Source organism: Lissotriton helveticus, chromosome 3_1, assembly GCF_964261635.1.
Source record: "Lissotriton helveticus chromosome 3_1, aLisHel1.1, whole genome shotgun sequence".
Classification (NCBI taxonomy): Eukaryota; Metazoa; Chordata; class Amphibia; order Caudata; family Salamandridae; genus Lissotriton; species Lissotriton helveticus.
This window is the reverse complement of record NC_136061.1, coordinates 1,914,100,422-1,914,125,983: the sequence shown is the minus strand read 5'-3', so window position 1 is coordinate 1,914,125,983 and position 25,562 is coordinate 1,914,100,422.

Sequence of the window (25,562 nt, the reverse complement as noted above, 5' to 3'; positions counted from 1 at the left end):
GGTCCTTTGAGGTGCGTGGAATTTGAGTCGGCTGTTTAGGTATGCTGGTCCGGTGTCATGGAGTGCTTTGTGGTTGTTGGTGAGAATCTTTAAGGTGATTCTAGCCTTGATGGGGAGCCAGTGGTGTGCGCGCAGGTGCTGTGAGATGTGGCAGTGTCTTGGCAGGTTGAGGACCAGTCTTGCAGCGGCGTTCTGGATGTTTTGTAGCTTGCAGGTGAAGTTTTTGTTTATTCTGGCGTAGAGTACGTTGCCATAGTCGAGTCTGCTGGTGACAAGGGCATGAGTGACGGTCTTTCTGTGCTCAAGGGGGATACATTTGAAGGTCTTACGTAGGAGGTGGAGGGTGTGGAAGCTGGAGGATGCAACAGAGTTGATCTGGCGGTCCATTTTGAGCTTGGCATCCAGAACGATTCCAAGGTTGCGTGTGTGGTTCGTGGGGGTCGGCGGGCTTCCGCGAGGGCGGGGGGCCACCAGGTGTCATTCCAGGCATTGGGGCCCAAGATGAGTACTTCTGTTTTGTCGGAGTTGAGTTCTAGGCAGCTGTTTTTCATCCATTTGGCGACAGCTTCCATGCCTTCTTGAAAGTTGTGTCTGGCGGTGTTGGGTTTGTTGGATAAGGAGAGGATGAATTGTGTGTTGTCTGTGTATGACACAATGTTGAGTCCATAGGTTCTGACAATGGGGGCGTGCGGGGCCATGTAGATGTTGAAGAGCGTGGGGCTAAGGGAGGACCCCTAGTAGACACCGTAGGGGGTAGGTGTAGGGTCCGAGAGGAAGGTAGGGAGTCTGACCCGCTGCGTTCTGCCGGAGAGTAAGGAGTGGACCCAGTCAAGGGCCTTGTCCCAGATCCCTGTTTCATGGGGTCTGCGTATTAGGGTGCGGTAAGAGACTGTGTCAAACTCCGCAGAGAGGTCGAGTAAGATGAGAGCTACTGTTTCTCATCAGTCCAGTAGGGAGCGGATGTCGTCTGTTGCGGCGAGGAGGGTGGTTTCTGTGCTGTGCTTTTTTCAGAAGCCAGAGTGGGAGGAGTCGAGGATGTTGTGCTCTTCGATGAAGGTGGCGAGTTGGTTGTTGATGGCTTTCTCAATTACCTTTGCTGGGAACGGGAGCAGGAGATGGGTCTGTAGTTCTTGAGGTCGGTGGGGTCCGCCAAGGGATCCTTCAGGAGGGGGTTGATCTCAGCATGATTCCAGTCATCGTGGAATGAGGCGTTCGTCAGGGAGCGGTTGATGGTGTGGCGGAGCATGGGTGCGATGGTGTCGGCAGCTCTGTTGAAGATGTGGTGGGGCAGGGTTCTGTGGGGGCCCAGGATTGGATTGACTTTATTGTCTTCAGTGTGTCTTCGGTGGTGAGGGCTGTCCAGTTGTCAATCATTGGCTTCAGGGTGTTGGGGTGGCTGGTGAGGGTTCAGCGTGTTGGTTGTCTTAAATGTTCTTAATTTTGAGGTGGAAGAAGGTGCTGAGTTTGTCGCAGAGGTCTTTTGACCACGATATTGTGATTCCCCCTCCCCAAGTGCACTGTTTAAAATTATTTCAACCATACTAGTGTCAAAGACATGATACACTGATTATGCACCACGCTGCAGCTAGCTGCAAGTGAGTCTTGTGGTTTGAGGATACTTTGCAAGTGTTTCAAAAACAGCAACTGATTCAATCATGGTTACAATAGAGAAACGCAAAAACAACAGTTGATGGGCAGAATGCAGAACAATGTCATACATTCACCCCAGTACAGAGATCTGGGCCTAAATCCATCGTTTATTTTCTCACCACATCAACCCAGTTCAGACATGGCCATATGCAGATCAGCCTTGACCCTGTGCCTCATGGGAACAGTACAGCCCAAACTGCCAAGCCATGTCTTCCCTGGACAGAAATCAAGCATCCTAGGACCGGTTTCTGCCGTCATCAGCCAGGATAGGTTGACTCCAGTGGTGTGGAGAGCACGGGACTCACGTCTGATCATACCTGTCCCACTCGGGGTGACAATTGCAAAAACAACAGTTGATGGACAGAATGCAGAACAATGCCATACATTCACCCCAGTACAGAGATCTGGGCCTAAATCCATTGTTTTTTTTGCTCACCACACCAACCCAGTTCAGACATGGCCATATGCAAATCAGCCTTGACCCTGTGCCTCATGGGAACAGTCCAGTTTGAACTGCCAAGCCATGTCTTCCCTGGACAGGAATCAAGCATCCTAGGACTGATTTCTGGCTATCAGCCGTCATCAGCCAGGATAGCTTGACTCCAGTGTTGTGGAGAGCACGGGACTCACGTCTGAGCATACCCATCCTACTCGGGGTGACAATTGCAAAAACAACAGTTGATGCACAGGGTCAAGACTGATTTGCATATGGTCAGTTCGGGCTGGACTGTACCCATGAGGCACAGGGTCAAGACTGATTTGCATATGGCTGTCTGAACTGGGGTGGTGTAGTGAGCAAAATAACCATGGATTAAACCCAGATCTGTGACTGGGGGTGAATGTTTTGCCATTGTGCAACTTTCCGTCCATCAATTGTTGTTTTTGCACGTACAATAGAAAAACGCCTGATAAAAAAAAGTGAAAAGGGCAACCTATGAGCAGACACTAGGGTACTAAGTGGATGTGTGCGTAAATAGAGTGAAATCAATCCTGAATATAAGACATTTTTCAACAAAATGTTTAATGTGTCTTACGGATTCCCTCCCCTTCCCACCTGCATCGCCAAACTCTCCATGTGATGCGGGTGAGGTTTACAAGATAAATCAACTGGTTTCCGTACAGTTAAGTGAGGAAGTGAGGATGGGTGTGACTGGAGGCTCATGGGGATGGTCATATGCACTCTGTTTCCAAGTGACGTCTGTACGTGTCCTGCGTCTATCTTTGGCTAAGGAGGCTTTTGGTGGCTGGTTTGCTGTACTTGTCAGGCCTGACTCTATGCATGTGCCTGGTATGTACCTACATGAGTCGGGACGAGCCTCCGAGTTGACAGGTTCCTCTATAACGCCAGTGCATATGATGCGAAACTACAATATTGCTACTACATAGTCCTTCGTGCTAGCCAGCTTGCTGAATTTAAGAGATAATTCTATTTGTTCGCTTTAATGACTTTATCTAAAACTGTAAGATCACAGTGGGTGAAATTACTCTCCTGCAACTGCATCTTAAACAAAACTTGACAGTTTTTAAAATAAGTTTATGAAAAAAGGTGCTGAATCTCTTTGTGAGCTGCTTACATTTGGGAACCCATGCATCATGTTGCAGCATTCTAGAGTTTAGCATATTTACAACAGTCAATTTCTCTCTTGAGACAAATGTTTCTGACAGAGTGATTCATCAGTCAGTGGGGGGCTGGTTCGCTATTCTCTGCCGCATTCCCCTGCAATGGCATTGACTTACTTACACGTAAGGAAGAAACCAAACAATTCTAATTATGCTGGCAAAATTCAGGTGTTCACGAGATTTCTGAATTTGGTGTTACAAAAATGTTCTAGAAATTTCAGTGTATGCTATATCATGTAACCTTTCTTAAGCAAAAGCACAACTGGTGTAACAAAAAAAGGTACTATAGGGAGATTGGATGACAGCTAAAATGTCACTGAGAGACATTTTTTACTTAGACCAGTGCCGTGTCATTTTACTAAGGTAGCATAATTTTGCATTGATTTGAGAAATTATTTCAAACAACCTTGCAATATGCGTAAACTAGCTTTCAGTTGCTCTCCTCAACCTGAAAAATCACTACTAATTAAGGGTTCATTATATGGTACTGTTAAGTGCATACTATTTAGAAAAACTGAACCGCACACACCGGGTTACGTGTACATTTACTCTTAAGTGAGCAAGACGTTGTGATATGATACATTAAGTTTCCCAGAGTAGCTTAATTTGAGGTTTTTATTTTTTTATTTATATTCAAAAAAAAATTTTCTTTTTTTCTTCCTCAGTACAAAAAAGTGTGTTGATATATTTTAAATTCGTTTTTGTATTTCAATCACACATTTATATCATAAAATATGATTATTTTTAAAAAAAGTTCCAAAAAGATATAACAACTGATATGACAATATACATCAATTAGCAGATCATAATTTCCATTTATAAATACAGCATATATTCCCTTCCAACGCGTTTCGGCTAGTCGCCTTCCTCAGGAAATCTGTATTTTCCAATTATTGCAAGAACTTCATGCTGTGTTGCGTGAATGAATTCTCAGGCTGTCTTAACCATCAAGTGGAGCAAAATTCGGATTTTAAGATATTCATTTAAGAGCTATTCCTGAATTGAGGACTTGGGTGCTGTGACGTTCCGGTTCTAATTTGATCAGATTTATGATTCTATTGCTTGATCAATCTTAAAGGTCCTCTTAATGTTCGCTGTTTCTTATGGTCCAATTTCATGTACGCCGATGGTTCCTCTTTAACTTTTGTCGAATTTACTTATTTAATGACATAGACGATGTGGAAATGGATCCTTCAATCATGCAGTGTAGCTCCGCTAAAGTTGCTTACACCGACTTCCTTTTTATAATTAAATTTTGGCGCCACTACCAGCAACTACTTGAGTAGTCCTTGATTCTGTGCACTTGCTTTGACGTGTCCGTTCTAGCCAGCTTCCTGATATATTCCTCGTTAAGTTTTGTCGAATTTACTTATTAACTGACATAGACGATGTGGAAATGGGTCCTTCAATCATGCAGTGTAGCTCCGCATAAACATGATTTTTCATTAATACCATGTGGTAATACTGCATGTCATAAAAAGTTTTTTGTGTACAAATCCTCCATGTCAAGCCGTAATTTCACCAAGGAAAAAACCCCGATAATACGAAATGACATGCAATATTCAGTGTGTTTTTTCTGACTTCATAGGGCCAATAGGGATTTTTAAATCCCTGTAGAATTTCTTTAACGCTGAATTATTGGTATCTCCAGTGTTGGTAACACCAGTGCATTATAATTGCAGCCAAGTTACCAACAACTATATTCAAGGATGCCCTAGCGTGATGAATTATTCGTACAAAGTCACATGCCTTAACCTACTCACAAGTCATAACGTATCTCCACGAACCTGCTAAGACTCCAATCTGCTACAGAAACCTCAGATTTGTTTGGAAAGTCATTCTGCACCTACCTAAAGAGTTGCAATGCCATACAAATGGGTTATTTTGAACCATACGAATGCAAGATAGGCCTGGTGGGATGGGGGAAGAAACAGTAAGACATCTGAAAAGATTCACGAAAAAACAATACCTCAGTTGACTATAGGACACAATTCCACTGTGTGAGAGAACACTTATATTTCCAGTATGTGCTTGCAGTGTTCTTACTGCAATTTAAGCACTGGCGGGTCAGTACACAATTTGCCATAAGTGATAAAAAATGTGATAATCAGGGTCCTCGTACTTGACTTCAAATGTTGTGCATCTGCTTAAGTTTATGATATTGGGTTATTGGTTGAAGGGGTACTGAGCCCTTCTCAGGCAACAACCAACAATCCTTGCCAAAGTGAAACACATACAGTCACTAAATTGACCTGTGCTTAAACCTCTGGGTGCTTAGCATGAAAGCAGTCAGGCTTAGCTTAAAGGCAATGTGTAATATATTTATGCAGCTCACAAACAGTAGTAAAGTTAGAACACAACACAAGAAAAATGGCATACCAATTTAGAAAAATAACGTAGAACTCATCAAATTCTTTGACACTAAAATGACAAAAAATCCAATCAGTTGAATTGGAGATATGCACTTCAAAGTTTTAAGGTAATTATAGTGCCTAAAAGCACTAAGCGCATCCTGTGGTTATCTCGTCACGCCGGACCAGGACAAAGTCGCAAGCTCAGACAGATCGCAATGAAGTGCTGGCCAGATACAGGGACCAATTTAGTCCCACTGAGGTTTGTACCTTATGTCCTTAATTCAGGGTGTTGAGCCGCGGTGTGTCAGTTCCCATGAGGAGCTGCTACAGCTACATTGCAAGACCCTGCGTTGAGTTGCGTTGCGCCGCATAGAGGTATGTCACGCTTTCTCAGTTCTGGGGGATGCCACAGTAGGCCTTGGAGGAGTACTCTCTGATGCCAGCCAATGGTCTAGGACGTGGGGGGCTCCTCTTGGGGATCAGGACTTACTCCACCAGAGGCCAGAAGCCAGGCACAGGCAGGTTCAATTGAGTGTGGGCAGAAGGGTCTCTAGTGCTTGTTATGTACCTTCAGCTCAGAACAGGAGGCCAGTCAGCTAGCCCCTTTGAGTCACCCTGATGGTTCTGGGTTTAAGTAGCAAGTTCAGTCTTCCTTCATCAGACAGCAGGGCAGACCTTATTTCAGCAGGACAGTCTCCAGCAGCTGGGGAGCAGAGCAGTCCTCCATTTCAGTATTCCATTGGTCCAGAAGTGATCTGAAGTGTGGGTTTGAGGGTCCTACCTTTTTACCTGGTGCTAGCTTTGAAATAGAAGAATCATCTGGAGGCCCCCCACTACCCCCACAGAGATGTTTGGAATTTCCTGCCTCCTTGCCCTGGTCCCAGTCTGTCTGCAGCCACAATAGGCTAATGTGAAGTTCTTTGTGTGTGAGCTGAGGCAGTGTCTTTGAAGTGCAAGTGTGACAGGTGACAGCTCTGCCCCGTTCATCAAAAACCCATACCCTCGATTGTGTGGCTGTCTACAAAAAGGCCAACTGCCAACTACACCTAGTCATGTGACCCAGGAAATAGGCCGCAAACACCAAATGGTTAGGACAAAAAAATGCCAATTTTCTAAAAGTCTGTTATCTGTAACAGCTGTAGTGCACTCAATTGTACTACTAATCTACTGTAACAAAATGTACAAAATTAATCTAAGTCGGTGTGCTGACTTTGAAGTGGTACTACCTCACCACTAATTTAAAAAGAAAATACAGACTAAGACACTCTGTCTTAGACAAAGTCTGCACTACCCAATTACACTCCACCTGGAGTGTGTGTGATTTCTTACTGTTCATTTCTTACAGTTCATACAATATTATAATGACTGCAATCACGCAATCAATGTAAACTAACAATAGTTAACAAATATAGATCAAATAAAGACGTGTTTTCATGCCATCCAGCTTTGCTCAATACTTCTTTTAATTCAAAGACACAATGAGTGGAAGATCAAAAATTTCGTTGTGCGTAGTTCCAAACTTAAAAATGACAATTCCCAATGCATTTCGGGGGATTCATGCACCCTTCTTCAGGGTAAATATACAACAAATATGTATGACATGAATTAACAAATGTTATTTTTAAAATTTCTCTGCCTCTGATTGCCCGGGAAGAGCTTTTATTTACTGAAACATGCAATTAAATTAAACCAAAAAGATCTATCACAGTAATCATTATATATGTCTAAATGATAAAGGAATCCTAGTGTGATATATCCGATCAAACTGAATTAGCAGTGCTTGCAAAACCTTTGATGAAGGAGAAACCAGCCTCTCTTTCCCTCTCATGAAACCAAAAGAACTATCAGAGTATTAGTGAGAATGAGGTTACCACATGCAAATTAGAAATTTATAAGTGCCTAGTGCCTCAACGAAGACCATGATGAAACAGAAACATGAGTACCTTGTCACTCACATGACTTACATGTATTAAGAATGGATTTTAGGCTTGGAAAAATGTTTATTTTGCCAAGTAATTTCAGCAGTTTTAAATTGCATACAGGCTACAATGGCATACCTGAGACATGTTTAAAAAGGATTTTAGGCTTTGCAAAATGTTTATTTTGCAAATTCGTTTCGGCAGTTTTAAATTGCATACAGGCTACAATGGCAGACCTGAGACATGTTTAGAAAGGTGTCTTAAGTGTCCCACCAGTAGCATTTCAATTACAGGCCCTGGGTACATGTAGTACCACTTTACTAGAGAGCTTTATAAGTAAATTAAACGTATCAATTGGGTATAAGCCATTTTTACCATGTTAAAAGGAGGTAGCAGAAGAATCTTAGCATTGGTTGGCAGTGGTAAAGTCCACATAGTCCTAACCATCAACAACATGGTTTGGAAAACAGGAAGGGGGAAGGCAAAAAAATGTGGGGGTGACCCTGCAGAGAGTGCCAGGTCCAACAATCAGTAATATCTTTCGATTTCTGTTCCAGATTTCAATCATATGTTTATCTTTATAATCTTAAAGCTATGAACATCACAAGGCTCTCCCTTTCCTGGTTGTCTACACCATGTTAATTCCTCACACACTATACAAACCGTTTCTCAACATGACAAACCATTGTATTCCCACTATCTGTTGTTTCTGCATTATGACGAAATACATTTAAATTAAGGGTAAGTGGCAGTATAATTTTATTAAGACCATGCTTAGGATAATATCCTAAGTGGTCTCACATTCGCTTACGTTTAAAAACCTAATAGCTTTTGGAGAGAGTTGGTTCAGCAAGCAAATGTGGGACAGCTCATTCTTTCAGTACATTAAACATGCTCATATATTAGCTTGGCACAGCAGAAGGGGACGCAGGAGCAGTGAATCCCATTAGAAAAGTGCCCTTATCTACTGTTGCTTACGTTGTGGTGAGAATAGGAAATATTACACCTTCAGAGTCCAACACTTTCCTTACTGTTGTTAAATTGGAGTGGGAATACTAAATCTAATCTCTCCAAAGTCCAAGACTTTCCTTACTGTTGCTTAGATTTTAGTGGGGATGGTAAATCAGACAATCCAAAACCAAACACTTTCCCTACTTTTGTGTAAATCGGAGTTAGAATATTAAATCTGACTCCTTTGAAGTCCAAAACTTGATAGTGTTTGCTTATTTTGTAGTTTTCTAATATTTATTTTATTTATAAAAAATAATTGTAATTTTTTACTTAAATTATATTATGTTTTTTACATTAATTTTATTTTGTAATTAAGTGTTTGTTAATTTTAGCTTGTTCATTTAACTTTTTAACTTACTGTTGAGATTTGTAATATATTGTTTGTAAATTATTTTTGTTAAAAGTGTATATTGTTTAATTTTATATATATATATTTACATATTTAGCTCACATTATTCATTCAAACTATTTTTTGTAATAATATAATTTTTAAATTAAGCTTCGTACATGTTTTTACCATGTATATGTTAATTTTTACTTTTAAGTTACTTCTAATATTTGATTTAAATGTTTTTTTAGATTGTTTTATTAGTGTTTTTATATATTTTAGAGAATGTATATATCTATATTAAAATATGCAATTTATATTACTAATTGAATGTATTTAATTGTAATAAAATAATTATGCTGCCCCGCCGCTTTCTGAGCGGATCCTGAGTGTTCGTAAGCATGGACACCGGAGGGTGCCTGAGCTACAGGCATATATTGGGAAGTGGTCAGCAGTACTATTACAGACCTTTCGCCCAACCGGGATTTACAATTTTAATTTTGATGAATGAAGCAGCACACTGGCTTTAAGGAACTGCAAAGTCTTCAGGCATACCAGGGAACTACTACAACCAGTATGCCTGTTTGAATGAGGCCCATATGGGTGGGACTTGTATTTGAATAAATCAGTCGTTCCAAACTCTCCTGCTTCTTTCGTCATTAATGCCAGTGAACAAGAGCATTTCCAGTGCTCGAAATGCGTATGGCTTGCTTGAAAGGCTGAAGGCATGCTGATGCCTTGCTACCTGTGGCGTCTTGAACCGTAACACCTACGTGTGTGGCAACTCCTCATGGGCAACCTTGGTGATGGATTTAAATGCAGCCAGTCTGGTCGCAGAGCTGCCCCGCCACTTTCTGAGCAGATCCTCAGTGTTCGTAAGCATGGACACCTGCTGGAACGGAGGGGGCCTGAGCCACAGGCATATATTGGGCCGTGGTCAGCTGTGCAATCACAGACCTTTCACACCCAACCGGGATTTACAATTTTAATTTTGATGAATGCAGCAGCGCACTTGCTTTAAGGAACTGCAAAGTCTTCAGGCATACCAGGGAACTACTACAACCAGAATGCCTGTTTGTATGAGGCCCATATGGTGGGGACTTGTATTTGAATAAATCAGTTGTTCCGAACTCACCTGCTTCTTTCGTCATTAATGCCAGTGAACAAGAGCATTTCCATTGCTCGAAACGCGCATGGCTTGCTTGAAAAGCTGGAGGCATGCTGATACCTTGCTACCTTTGGCTTCTTTAGCAGTAACCCCTATGTGTGTGGCAACTCCTCATGGGCAACCTTGGGGATGTATGTATATATATATATATTCACTGAAAAAAACATAGGTTTAACACTCGTTATAGTTAGGAATTAGCATTTAAAAAACCTTTGAAATTCACTGAAAAAAACATAGGTTTCACACCAGTTATAGTTAGCTGAACATTTTACTCATACAAAACCATTGAAATTCCCACGTTATAGTTAGTTGGATTCACTATAACTCGCGCGCCCGCAATCCACTGCTGATGAGGTCACATATTACATCATTCATGACATGGTCAGTGACATCACTGATGACATCACTGTCATCACAGAGGAGTGAGGAAGTGAGAGGACAGAGGGAGTGAGAGAAGGAGTGAGTAAAGTGGAGTAAGGTGAGTGAGGGAAGGGGAATGACTGAGGGAGCAAAGGAAGGAAAGAAGGGGAAGGGGAGTGAAGCAGAGGGACTGGGAAAAGGTGACTGCGGGAGGAGAGTGAGGGGAAGGGGAGTTAAGGATGGGGAATGAGGATAAGTGAGGGAAGTGCAGTAAGGGAACGGAGGTTAGGGAGGGTGAGAGAAGGGCAGTGAGGTTGAGGAAAAAGGAGTGATAGAGGGTGGATAAAGGCGAGTGAGCGTAAGACAAGGGGAGTGAGAGAGTGAGGACATAGAGGTAGTGAAACCCACGGTGACAGAGCGCTCTATAAGCTCACCTTAACATAACATAACATAACAGTGAAGGAAGCAGTGAGAGAAGGGGACTAAGTGAGGGAGCATCGAAAGGTAAATGAGGGAGTGTTGGTGAGTTAAAGGGAGTGAGTGTGAGGGAAGGGGGAGTGACAAAGTGAGGGGATGGAGGGAGTGAGGGTAAGAGTGAGAGAGTGAGGGAAGGGGAGTGAGGATGTGAGAGGACAGAGGGAGTGAGAGAAGGAGTGAGTGAAGTGCAGTAAGGTTCCCAACATTCCCAAAGTAGAGGGACTGAGAGCTGGAAAGTGGTGGAGGGGAGAGAGGGGAAGGGGAGTGAAGGAATGGGGAATGAGGGGTAGTGAGGGAAGTGGAGTAAGGGAACGGTGGTGAAGGAGAGTGAGAGAAGGGTAGTGAGGGTGAGTAAACAGGGAAGATAGAGGGTGGAAAAAGGTGAGTGAGCGTGAGACAAGTGGAGTATAATATATATTTCACAATACAAAATACAAAATACCTTGTACAACATGTTATATGGTTTATTTTTGCTGTTCTCAGAATATATTGAATTTCACTTAAAACAGTGAGTTCAATACTACCCATCATATGACAGCGGGCAAAAAAAAACACAATCAAAAAGATTGTGTTTAAAAAACCCAGAAAAACCAAAGGTGATGATGGACGGAGCGTTGACAATACAAACACTCACCCCCAGTCAACTGATCTGGGTTTAATCCATCACCGTTCTTTAGCTCAGCCGGGCTTGCTTGACTCCAGTGGCAAAGTGAGCAAGGGACTCACGTCTGAGCATACCCTGCCAACTTAGGGCGAACAAAGAAAAACCAAACCACTTGGTTTTTCTTTGTTCGCCCTAAGTTGGCAGGGTATGCTCCGACGTGAGTCCCTTGCTCACTTTGCCACTGGAGTCAAGCAAGCCCGGCTGAAGACGGCTGTAATGCCAGAAACCAGTCCTGGGAAGCTTGATTCCGGTCCAGGGAAGACATGGCTCGGCAGTTCGGGCTGGACTGTTCCCATGAGGCACAGGGTCAGACTGATTTGCATATGGCCATGTCTGAACTGGGGTGGCGGAGTGAGCTAAAGAACGGTGATGGATTAAACCCAGATCAGTTGACTGGGGGTGAGTGTTTGTATTGTCAGCGCTCCGTCCATCACCACCTTTGGTTTTTCTTTGTTCGCCCTAAGTTGGCAGGGTATGCTCAGACGTGAGTCCCTTGCTCACTTTGCCACTGGAGTCAAGCAAGCCCGGCTGAAGACGGCTGTAATGCCAGAAACCGGTCCTGGGAAGCTTGATTCCGGTCCAGGGAAGACATGGCTTAGCAGTTTGGGCTGGACTGTTCCCATGAGGCACAGTGTCAGACTGATTTGCATATGGCCATGTCTGAACTGGGGTGGCGGAGTGAGCTAAAGAACGGTGATGGATTAAACCCAGATCAGTTGACTGGGGGTGAGTGTTTGTATTGTCAACGCTCCGTCCATCACCACCTTTGGTTTTTCTTTGTTCGCCCTAGTTGGCAGGGTATGCTCAAACGTGAGTCCCTTGCCCACTTTGCCACTGGAGTCAAGCAAGCCCGGCTGAAGACGGCTGTAATGCCAGAAACCGGTCCTGGGAAGCTTGATTCCGATCCAGGGAAGACATGGCTTGGCTGTTCGGGCTGGACTGTTCCCATGAGGCACAGGGTCAGACTGATTTGTATATGGCCATGTCTGAACTGGGGTGGCCGAGTGAGCTAAAGAACGGTGATGGATTAAACCCAGATCAGTTGACTGGGGGTGAGTGTTTGTATTGTCAACGCTCCGTCCATCACCACCTTTGGTTTTTCTTTGTTTAAAAAACCCTTACAACGTTTCAATAAATAATGTAAAACTTAGAAAAAACATATCTTAACTCATTTTTGATCCACTTACTTTTCCACGAGGCCAAATAGTATATGGAAAGTCCTTTTCGCTGGAAATTACTCAATAGTACTCTTAAACTTCCATTTTCCCGACTTTCTGAAAGAAAAGCTCCAACATCTTATCATCATGTAACAATAGTTATATTTCCACCTCAGGCTCACTCATGATCAACATTTCCTATAATACTGATATCACTCACTATGTGATACACTTACACTACCTCTATGACAACTACAAGTTTTTTATTATCTTGATCACTCACACTCACAAAGTAATTTTGAACAGCAGACTAAGTTTTATTAACTGCTCCAATCTTCATAGGCCAATTACCTTTCCTAAAATTTCGGTTGTAAAAACACTAGGTAAGAATTTTGTAAGTCAAAAGGCAAACGTTGTTTGAAAGTCAATTGAGTATCATTACAATCAGTCCAGCCTTTTTGACATTTTAAATAAGCTGTGTAATGTCCTGATGTTGTCGAAGGACCATCATGGAAAATAATTGCTGCAGTAACAAAGGTTCTTCCTGAAATTGATAATTTAGAAGCCACAAAATTTTTAATTAAAGTTGTCAATTTAGTTCCATCAGGTCTATATCGTTGGAACATTAAAATTACATACTGTCCATATCTTTCTATAAATAATGTTGATAGCATTGCAGATTTACATTGAGTACAGACCATGTTTTGATTTGCTTCTCTAACTAGATTATTAAAAGACACTGATTTGCAGTCTGGTAAAGTCAAATATATAAATCTTTCAGTGTCTATTGTAGTAGTACTTGAAAAGGAACAATTGTCACAGTTATGCTGCCATTTATAAGAAAGGCCAAAAAGATTTTCTACATTTATACCTTCATCTTGCAATACAACAAGCATATACATTGGAAATTCCTGACAATCTTGCTGAATATTCTGTGAAAATTGATTTAGACCCAAAGATATGTCTAAAACATTTCGAATTTCAGAAACACTTTCTATTTTTGTTCTATCACGGCTACATTTCTCAAACACAGATTTCAACAAACAACAAAATCTTTGATCCCGATTTTCAACAATCTGTTCTTGTAAAGTTTGGAGAAAAAAAACAACATTAACTACTACATTAGCATTGCAGTTGACACCAGAACTGTTTTCAAACTGAAATCCAACAACATCTTTAACTGAATCCTTTTCCTTTCTGCTTACAATTACTGGTTCATCTACTTTTTTTCTTTTTGCTACAACTTCACTACAATTTTTCTCATTTCTTATTTTTCGGCCTACCACACGCTTTTCTAATAGAGGATATTGAGGTAAATTTGGAGCATACTCTCTTCTTAACCTATTATATTCTTTTACACAATTTAGATCTGCACTAATCTTTGTCTCATCAAAATCAATCAAGTACAATCCAGATAAAGTTCTGACCCGACATAAAGCAACATATGCCATACCCTCCTTGAACACAGAACTTCCAATATTCACCAAAGCACTATCTACACTTAAACCTTGAGATTTATGAATAGTCACAGCATATGCCAAAGAAACAGGAAACTGTTTTCAGCAGACATATAAATCTTTCACAAGCAAAAATCGAGCAGAACAATGACTGAATTGTTGTACTTCTTCAATTCCATCAAATTTAATTTTTTATAAATTCAATTCTATCTCTATTTCCGTAATTCACAAAATCAACAACATGACCCATTGCTCCATTTACTAAACCTTTTCCACATGTGAATTCCGTCGTAAAATTATACTACAATTTAAACATGCATACAGAGTCTTTTCCAAACCAGCAGTTTTAGATATTGTCTTCTCTAAAGAATCCAATTTTGATTTCAACTTTTCTGACAAAATAATAGTTGCTCCTTCATGCTCTATTTTATCAATAGCTTCCAGTTTCACAATCTCTTGATTTTATAACTTTAACATTTTGTTGTTGAAGATTGAACATTCTTGCAGAGTTGGCATCAAGCATATCACAGATTTGTTTTAAGCAATTTTCTAAAAAATATTCTCTGGGGGAATATTTTCGTTTGGAAACAAATTTGAAATTAATCGTGCATGTAAAGCTTCTTTGCCATGCTCACTTACTTTTCCAATTCTTACATCTTGTAGAATATTTTTATAATCTTCATCCTTTGCCTGTCGCATATTTTGAAGCAGTTCTGCATATTTGAAATGTAACCATATATTAACATTTCCAATGCTTCCTAGGCACTTCCTTGTATCTTCATGCGTAAGCATTTTAAACACTTTTTGTCCTTTCGCTGGAGTTAGCTGCAGTAGATCTCCAAAAACAATGATGTGTTTGCCTCCAAATAACACATCATACTCTGTTTTAAGAATTTCTTGCATTCTTAAATGCACAAAAGCAAGCATTACATTTGATACCATGCTTACCTCATCAATGATAAGAAGTTTCATTTTCTTCAGGACTCTGCAAACTTCACAACAATCTTCTCCAGATAGCTTGTGGTATTGTAATTTATTATCATGCTCTACTGGCAGCATCAAGAAACGATGTAAAATAATCCCTTTAATGTTATGTGCTGCCAACCCAGTTGGAGCAGTAACAACACAAGACAGCGATGACTCAGTTATTTTCTGCAGATATGTTACAATTGCTTTAATCAGAAAACCTTTTCCAGTTCCTGCTTCTCCACTCACGTACAGTCGGACAGGCATAAATGACGTACATGAGCACTCTTTTTTCTCATGACATAAACCATGCTCAATCTGTTCTGTGACTTCGTCACATATTTGTTTCTGCTCAATGTTTAGTTCTTTTTCCAAATCTTCTAAGTTAACTACATCCTCCTGAGCTTGTTCCATGGCTCTTTCCACTTCATCCATGGCATTGGTAGCTTCATTTTGGATAATTGGTCTTCCTAGTGGATCCTGACTCAATGAAGCAGAACTCTGACTGTCTTGAGAACTGTCTCTAGCAATCTCTGCTGCAATTGTAGCTTCTTGCTGTATTTCCTCGTTCAACATTTGCAGATAATTTGAAAAAACAGGACATTCTATGGTATCCTTGGTTGCATTGAAGGAATCTTCATAACTGAGAAAATCTCCAAGTAGTTCCTCTTCTGTACGCCATGGCTTAAAGAGTTGCAAAAGAGCTAAATAGTAAAATTCCCCTTTGTCAGGAGATTCGCAACTCAATTTTCGATGATTAATCAAATGGCCTTTTCTTTGTTTCACCAGACATCCTTCACATCCAATTACAGCATATACTCCTTTATTGATATCTTCTGTGATGTTCCTCTTAAAAGTATAGCTTTGCAGAACTTCATAGAGACAAACGTTCTCCAGATGACTACTTCTATTTGGATAGTATGTATCCAACATGTTTGTCTTCAAAATATCTGTACTGTTTGGTTCTTTCTCCGCCAAATACTCAATTTCATGTACAGATTTCAAAACTCGGTTTCGTGTTGCAGCAAGATCTAGACTCACCCAAATGATTGTTCTAGATTTGGCATATAGACTTGCTGATGATAACCGATCAGAACATTCATATGCTCCAATTTCTCGATGCGACAACATCTTCAGACTGTAACTGTACAATTTCTTACTTAGACTCTTTTCATGTGAAATTTCCTCCCACATTTCCTTCAGTTCCGTCTTTTCTGATTTTGTGATGTAAGACGTCACATATCGAGCCACAGCAATAGAGTTGTCAGCAACATATTGAATATCCATGTTAGCATTCCACATGGACAAAATGACTGGGTTGTAGTCATTTATGTATTTAGACTCTTCATTTCTTCTTAAGTTGTATGTATTTTTCGGTGATTTTCTTGTCACAGTATGTCGCAGAGAAGATATAAAATTGTTCACTCTTCCTTTAGATATTACTGGTTGTGGAAATCCAAAACGACATTTTGTGTAGAACTTGTCCTTGGATTTGAACTTTCGACGACGGTATTTTCCACAACGATGGGTTTGAAAGCGTAAAACTTGATGTCTTAAATTGTTTTCTTCTGTACTTTTCGGAACAGCACATGTAGAATACTGTTCAATGAAACTCATCACTGTGTCATCCGAATCTGATCCAAATTTGGGTGCATCTTTGATCCATAGCAGCATATGTATGTGAGGAGCACCTCTTGCTTGATACTCCTTTCTCCAAAAGAAATCAAAACCTCTCCAAGCGGAGGATTTTTTTTGTTTGTGGTAAAAGACATCACAGCTTTAAATCTATGATTGAAATACCTGCATACATTAACTGGATCCAAAGAGCACAGTTCTCCAGGTGTCTTGTATTATATATTTTCAATGTTTGCATTTGCCTCTTGTAGAAATTGAAGTAAGTCTTCCCAAGCATACTCAGCACAGCTAAGAGTGAGGAACCATGTAGGAGTTCCTAAGTTTCTTAGCATACATTTCAATTCCCCATGACGACGGTACCAATACTCGTTAGTACCACGCTGACATGCCATGAGATTAATTAGGTGAGATTCCAAAATACTGTCTTGCAGTTTGTCTTTATCCATAAAGTCCCTTGCCGAAACATTTTGCAGATGTACTCCACTTTTCAGTATATGGTTCACTGCATAAGAAAGTCCAGACAAGTCACTCTCAAACAGTAGATGAAACAAATATGGAATGCATTGAGGAAACCTTGGATCTTTTGCATATAATCTTAAAGTCCGGTATTCAGATGCAGGAATTTGAACAGGTCGGTCGTCATATCGTCCACCTTGACCTGTTGGAAATAACTGAGGAAAACAATGAGCTTCCAAACTTTCTTCCCATACACTAATGGGACTTCCTTTTGCTTCTTTCATTTGAAACAAGTCAATAGCATTCCCCATTACTTCTTTGGAATGCAAAGGATGAACACTATAATGTTCATAAATTTCTTCACTTCTAGAGACATCAACTTTTTCAATTTGCCCAGCTGAGAAATCACTGTCCTCTTCTATAGTTGTTTCCTCTTCTCCAACATATACATTTCTGTAGTAGTGATTGTTTTTTACCAAATACAACGTTGCCTTTTTGACTTTCCTAACATCCACTAATTCTTGCCATATTTTCTTACTCTTTGTCGGAACACCATTAACTAGAATAACCAGAGGTTCCGCTTCCACTTTTTCTACACCAATTGTATCAATAATTTTCTTAAAAGCTAGAGGCAAATAAACAACTCTTCCCTTAAATCCTCTCTGTAAATCTGAAGGAGGCAATTTCCCTGTCTTAGGCTCCATGCGAACAATAGCCTGAAAAGGATGCACACATTGAATCAGAATAGACTCGTAGGTATTTAAAACCATCAAGAAGGAATGTCTACCAACTCAAGATTATTGAATCAAAGCATGAGAAACAATATAAAAAAAAGAGTACCCTATAAGCAAAGAGATGCAAACTGTGAGGAGACACAGGTGACATTATAGAAAAAGGTGCAAATATAATTCATTATTTCACACAGACACTCCGTGTGATCCTTGTCAAAAATGTTAGTCATACATTTTTCAAAAAAACATTTAGCATAGTAATTCGTTTAAGACACAGAGCACAGCCCATATCAATGACCACTACATTACAATGCAGAAACCTGACTCATTTCCAAAATACTTTTCCAATATGCACCATTCAGTTTTTTGCCAGCATTACATACAAACATGAGACACAATGCAAAAAGAAACAGTACCCTATAAGCTAAGAGATGCAAACTGTGAGGAGACACAGGTGACATTATAGAAAAAGGTGAAAATATAATTCTTTAATTGACACAGACACTCAGTGTGATCCTTGTCAAAAAAGTTAAAGCCATACATTTTACACAAAAACATTTAGCATAATAATTCATTTAAGACACAGAGCACAGCCCATATCAATGACCACTACATTACAATGCAGAAACCTGACTCATTTCCAAAATACTTTTCCAATATGCGCCATTCATTTTTTTGCCAGCATTACATATAAACATGAGACACAATGCAAAAAGAAACAGTACCCTATAAGCTAAGAGATGCAAACTGTGAGGAGACACAGGTGGCATTATAGAAAAAGGTGAAAATATAATTCCTTAATTGACACAGACACTCAGTGTGATCCTTGTCAAAAAAGTGAAAGCCATACATTTTACCAAAAAACATTCACCATAGTAAATCGTTTTAGACACAGAGCACAGCCCATTTAAATGACCACAACATTACAAGGCAGAAACCTGACTCATTTCCAAAATACATTTTCAATATGCACCATTCATTTTTTTGCCAGCATTACATAGAAACATGAGACGCAATGCAAAAAGAAACAGTACCCTATAAGCTAAGAGATGCAAACTGTGAGGAGACACAGGTGACGTTATAGAAAAAGGTGAAAATATAATTCCTTAATTGACACAGACACTCAGTGTGATCCTTGTCAAAAATGTTAAAGCCATACATTTTACCCAAAAACATTTACCATAGTAAATCGTTTTAGACACAGAGCACAGCCCATTTAAATGACCACTACATTACACTGCACAAACTTGACTCATTTCCAAAATACATTTCCAATATGCACCATTACATTTTTCACCAGCATTACAAAAAAACATGACACACAATGCAAGAATAAAGAAGCCCAATATGCTTCTTAATCTTCCCCATAGTGCATACAACACTCTATCTATATTAAATGAATCATTACTCACCTTTAAAAATGCTTTGGAAGATTTAAAACAGTGTCAGTCACACACACCTGATTTTCTTAACCAGAATCTCTGAAATGCACCTCAGATACTGCAACCACAAATGGCCCTGATTCCCTGTAATTCTTCACACATATCCCTGGACTTAACCAATCAAAATTCTTCCCACACTATTTCAAAACCAAACTAACTTTTTAATTGGTTTTACATTTCAACACTTTCAAACTCACATAATATTCACCCATCCCCCCAGGGCTCATTCAGCTTGTTACCATGGTAACTCCCACCTAACTGAGCACACTGAAAAGTTCATAATACTATGTTGCAAATTAACCCAGCAAGGGTGTTTGACTTCTCAATATAGCAGCTTATCCTGTGCAATGTTTCTTTCAATTACTTTTTCTCAACCATTAGAATTACTTCTTTCAAAAAACAGATGCATGCACCCTAATTTTCAGTGGAGAATTTTAAGAAACCACCAATCATTTATTCTTTTTCAAGTGCACTGAATCTCAACCACTTTTTTTTCATAACTCCTACTTTCAAACTGCCATTTCATTTCCACAACTCATCTGAATACAACCACATCTACCTTCAAGATGCCTAAAGTCTGGATTGTGGGTCATAGCTTTGTTCACTGGAGTGAAAAGAGTGCAGCAAACAGAGGTATTTCCAACCTTGATTTACCAAATGTGGATATTATGTGGATTGGCCAGAGAGGATTGAGATGTCACCAATTGATACCATTGGTAAAATCCTTGCATCTACCACACCCTGACCTCATAATTGTGCACTGTGGTGGCAATGACCTGGGCACTTTGACAGGGGTAGGTCTGGAAATGCTTTTAAAGGACACCTTTGGGCAATTGATGTCACTTTTTCCAAAAACTGCCTTGGTATATTCTAATATATGCCAAAGGCAAAAATGGAACTGGCCCAACCAATTTTGTCCACAGATTGAGAAAGCAAGGAAACATGTGAATAAATCTGTTTCTGCTTTCCTCAGAGACTATGGTATGGGTTCTATATACCACAACAACTTGCGTTACAACATGCAAGGCATCTATAGGAGAGATGGTGTACATTTTACAGATGCGGGGAATAGAGTCTTCCTCTTGAATTTTAGACTCTGCATCGGTACCTACTTGTAGGTACAAAAAACACCCACATAACACAACAGCTCTTTTCAGAGCTACCCTACCTTTAAGCACTCTATATTCTTTTTTTACTCTAATTTTTTCCACTGTTTTTCCCCGTGGTGCGCTCAGGGTACGCGTACCTGTAAATGCCGTGTAAGCGCACCCTGAGCTTACCCCGCGAAAATGTCAACAAAAATAGATAGGTTTTTTGCCCTTCAGGGTCCTTCTAGGCCCCCCTCAGAAAACCTAGGGGGTCAGGGGTTGTCTACCCTGCCCCTTTTAATCATTTCCCCCTTTTTTTTTTACCTCTTGTGTCTCGATTCTACCGAGACACAAGATGGCGGACTCTCCGGACTGTTTGGAATGTTGACAGTCACCCGAGAGCCAATCAGCTTTCCGCTCGCGCACTTCCGTGGCGCACCGGGTGCGCTTACCGGTACGCGTACCCAAAGCGCTCGAAGCGCGCATATAGATATATCCATTTATTTTAAGTTAATTTTCGTAAAAACCACTGGAGCAATTTTCACCAAATATAGAAAAGGCACTTCTGCGTGCCAGTCCCTTCAATTTTGCAAAGTTTGGTGTAATTCCATTCAGCAGTTCGGGCTGTAGCCGTGTCTGAACGTCCTATGGAAATTAACATGGGGAAAACACATTTTGGGACCCCCTTTTTTCTCGGCCCCCGCATGACGAATCCCCCCGAAACTTCCAGAGAAGGAGCGGAGCGAGGCTGGCCTAAATTTTGTAAAATTACACGCAAATTCCTCAACCGGCGCCAAAGTTATTCCCAATAGATTGTTGCGAATTTCCTATGGAAACTAGGTCCTAACTATAACTACCGAACGCCAGTAGGTAATATATATATATATATATCTATATCTATATATATATTCACTGAAAAAAACATAGGTTATAGACCATATATAGTTAGGAATTAGCATTTAAAAAACCTTATTTTACTCACACAAAACCATTGAAATTCCATATATAGTTAGTTGCACTAACTATATATCGCGCACCCGCAATCCACTGCTGATGATGTCACATATTACATCATTCATGACATGGTCAGTGACATCACTGATGACATCACTGATGACATCTCAAATGACATCACTGATGACATCACTGATGACATCTCAAATGACATCACTGATGACATCACTGATGACATCATCCAGTGACTGTGTGTTTCTGTAAAGTTTAAATATGTTTGATTTATTGAAGAATGAGTGGATGTATAAGTGTCTGGATGAAGGATTTAGTAGGTGAGTGAGTGAATAAATGTGTCGTACTAAATGCATGGGTTAGTGACTAAACTGTCTGAATATGTGCATCAGTATGTCTGTTGTGATGTAAACTGCTGCATGTGTTGATCATTAGCTATACGAGAGGTTATATGTGTTATTGATTGGTTGCCCAAGTATTTGTATGGGAGATTGAGTTTGTGTGGGGGTGGCTGGGAGGTGTGTGACTCTGTGCATAGATGTGTGAGCAGTTGATTCACTAGGTGTATGAGTTCAAGAGTGCATGTGGAAACAGCTACATGGGCGGTTGACTGTGTGCATGAGTGTATTGATGAGTGAATGGATATCTCAATGCTACATGTCATAGTAAGTACATATGTAAAACACAGTACATGTGAGAGTTGGCATATATAAATAACTGTGCATGAGAGCCACTGAATGTGTGAGTGGCTGTATGGATCATTGTGAACTTGTATCAGGGATTGTATAAGAGAGTAAATATGTGTTAGTATATGTTTGAATAAGTAATGTGTATATCTGTATAGTTGAGGGAATGGAGGTGAGATTGTTTCTTTGCATGACTGACTAGGTGTGTGAGTAACTCCATGGATGAGTGACAGTGTGTGAGTGTCTGTATACACTGAGTGTATCTAAGGTTATATTAGAGTCTGAAGAGGTTTATCGTATTAGCACAAGAATGATATCAAATGAGATGTCATCAGTGATGTCATCAGTGATGTCATTTGAGATGTCATCAGTGATGTCATCAGTGATGTCACTGACCATGTCATGAATGATGTAATATGTGACATCATCAGCAGTGGATTGCGGGTGCGCGATATATAGTTAGTGCAACTAACTATACATGGAATTTCAATGGTTTTGTGTGAGTAAAATAAGGTTTTTTAAATGCTAATTCCTAACTATATATGGTCTATAACCTATGGTTTTTTAGTGAATTTTCAAGGTTTTTTAAATGCTAATTCCTAACTATATATGGTCTCTAACCTATGGTTTTTTCAGTGAATTTCAATGGTTTTTTAATAGCAAATATCATAAGCTGTCGAATGTCAAGTACATGGTAAGTAAAAACATTTTCGTGTTTATGCACACTGATCTGCTTTGAATGCTGCCCCCCCTCCCCCTCATTTCTATTAGGAGTACTCTCTCTTTGCAGATAGTGAAGGGTAGTTAACGCAGGCCTTTGCCCCCGTTGTAATCCGTCGTGCCTGCTTCTCTCTCCATTTGATTGATTGTTATCCAAGCATTTACTATTTTAGAATTAGTTCTCTTTGGTTCATTCTCTATTTACAAACAAGCACAGAGTCGCAATACTCTGTTTAGTTTTTGCAGATAGTGAACAATCGTGTAAAAAAACAAAAGGAATCGAGCAAAATCAGTAGGCCACTAATGGGATCTCTTTTTGACCTCGCTAAAATAGAAACATTAGGAACAACCCCTCATGAGAAATACGAAACTAGTGAGATGAACTGAGCTCCACACCATGATGGCTGCAAGACAGCTCGGCTCCGCCACCCACCCCGCCCAAAATAACGATAAACTCTATGCAAATATTACAAATATATACAACACACCAGCAAAGTAACAGGGTAAAACATTTTATTAAATAACTATTTACATAACTATTTTATACTTTTTGTTGCCCGATCCGGCTAGCTCAATCGATCGAGCATGAAACTCATGCACTCTGATAGTTCAAAGTTTTGAGGAGTGCTTGTAACACTGTCTGAAGCCTATTTGCACTTGCTACAGCTTCACTATTCTCAATGTAAGTGGGGGCTGTTTGAGGATGTGACTGCATTTGAAAACAATGTGATGCGGTGCCACCCTGAACCGCTTGACGGAGGCCCCCGAGGGACGGTGTGATGGCGCGGACTCGGAGGGGGCGCTTGGCTCCGGCCCCCTCCCCAAGTCGTGTTGCCCTGGTGTGGCCTGAGATCGCCCCCGACATAGGTGGCCGGCTCCCGGGGTCAAGCGGAACTTTTTGCCTTTTGGTGACTCTTCCATTCTTGACCTTGTCCCACAATCCGTTTCACTTAAAGACACGCTGTAGTGGGGCGCCCCTTTACCGTTTCAGTTGCCATTCCGCCCGCTTTTGCTACACTGTGCCTCTTCCGCTATTCAGCTGTTTACCGCCCGCTCTTTCGACCACAGCGTCTCGCTCACCATGTACTTGAGTTGCTCCCGCTCTTGCGGTGCAGCGATAGGCGGCTGCCACAGGACTCTCAAAATGGCGGCCGGCTCTTCAGATTTGGGCGTGGTCCACTAAAATGGCCCTGCGACACCTTGGAACTCGGACGCTTGTCTGCTAGAGCTTGGGCTCCATTCTCGAAAGCGTCCCCTCAGCCTTGAAGATTCTACAAAAGTCTTGGGGGCCCCCGACTCCCGCAGGCTTCTGGTGGGGAGCGGCTGCCATGATTGCTCGTGGAATGGCCACGACGGAGCTACGAGATGGTGGTGCTCTCATGCTGACGCCAGCTTCAGTCTGAAACATCCAGAAACACTGTAGACTACCAATTCGATCAGTTCCGGTAGCGCCCCAACGTGACCCGGTAGAGAAGAACTTGCCCTCCCCTCTTTGACTGATGGTTCTTGTTGCCTGTCCCTTCTGTTGTCATTTAACAGAACTATTTAGCCTGCTGAAAGGGGTTGTGTTCCAACCGCTGGTTGGTGGAGACATTTTGACTATATTCTGGACCTGCGTTGTCGCGTAATGCGTCATATGACGCGCCGCGTCAGCGCATCCGGAAGTGCTCCGGTGCGCGAAGCGCAGCTTCCCGGAAGCGATCCGGGGCGCGGCGCGCAGCGCGTAACGTAAGCATAACAGGTCATGTGACTTGTTAATAAAACTTTTCACTGGTTCATTTTACTTTTCTTATTCTAATGATGAAAGGCTTGGTCATATGACCTAAAAATTACGCTTTTTATTACTTTCGAACATTATTTTTTCTTAAACATATGTTATAATGTTCCAGGCTAATGTACTTTCCCGGAAAATTTACAACTGTCCTGCAAGTAAAATATATTCCTTTTTCTAGAAAAAGGGCGTTTCTTCGTCCCATGACGGAGCCGTTGAGCAAAAGAGGCTCGGCCTGCTGTCTTAGTCGCCGATACGCCTGAATATCAGATTCTTATCGATCACTTTATGTTGCAGGAGTAGAAAACACAACAGCCCTTGACCATTTATCTTTACTGCGTTCCTGCGTATTATACCTTTTACCCTTCATGTAATTGGACTGCTTTATTTCACTTGCCTTTTACTGATTCTAAAACAGTGACTATTATTAAAAACTTTACCAATGTAAATACTACTACCATGTTTTCTTTTAAAAACCTTTATTGTGAAAATGTCAGTATACAAATACGGGCCTATAACCACGTGGGCCGGCCACGGAGCAAACTGTAATCGTATATGATGAGTAGACATTTACACTGTAGAGGAACGTAACAGGTGGGCCATTAGGTTGCAAGAACTAAGGTGTCTAACAGTTGCGGATTCGGTGGACGTACATTTTATAATTAAAATACGACAGGGCCAGTTACAATAAAATTATCTAGATATACATTTGCGGGCAAGTACCATGGGTGACGTTAATTCGAACTTTCAATAGTACAGTAATTAATAACACATCAGAACTTAATATCAATAGGGATGTTGAAATATTCAATCAATTCTCGTCCCCGCCCGCCATGTGCTTCAAAACTGCATACGTATCTCGTGATATCAAGGTTCTGCAACCAGTACACAACAAGGAGTTACGAGTCCCATTTATTCCGGCGCCATTTTGGGCGA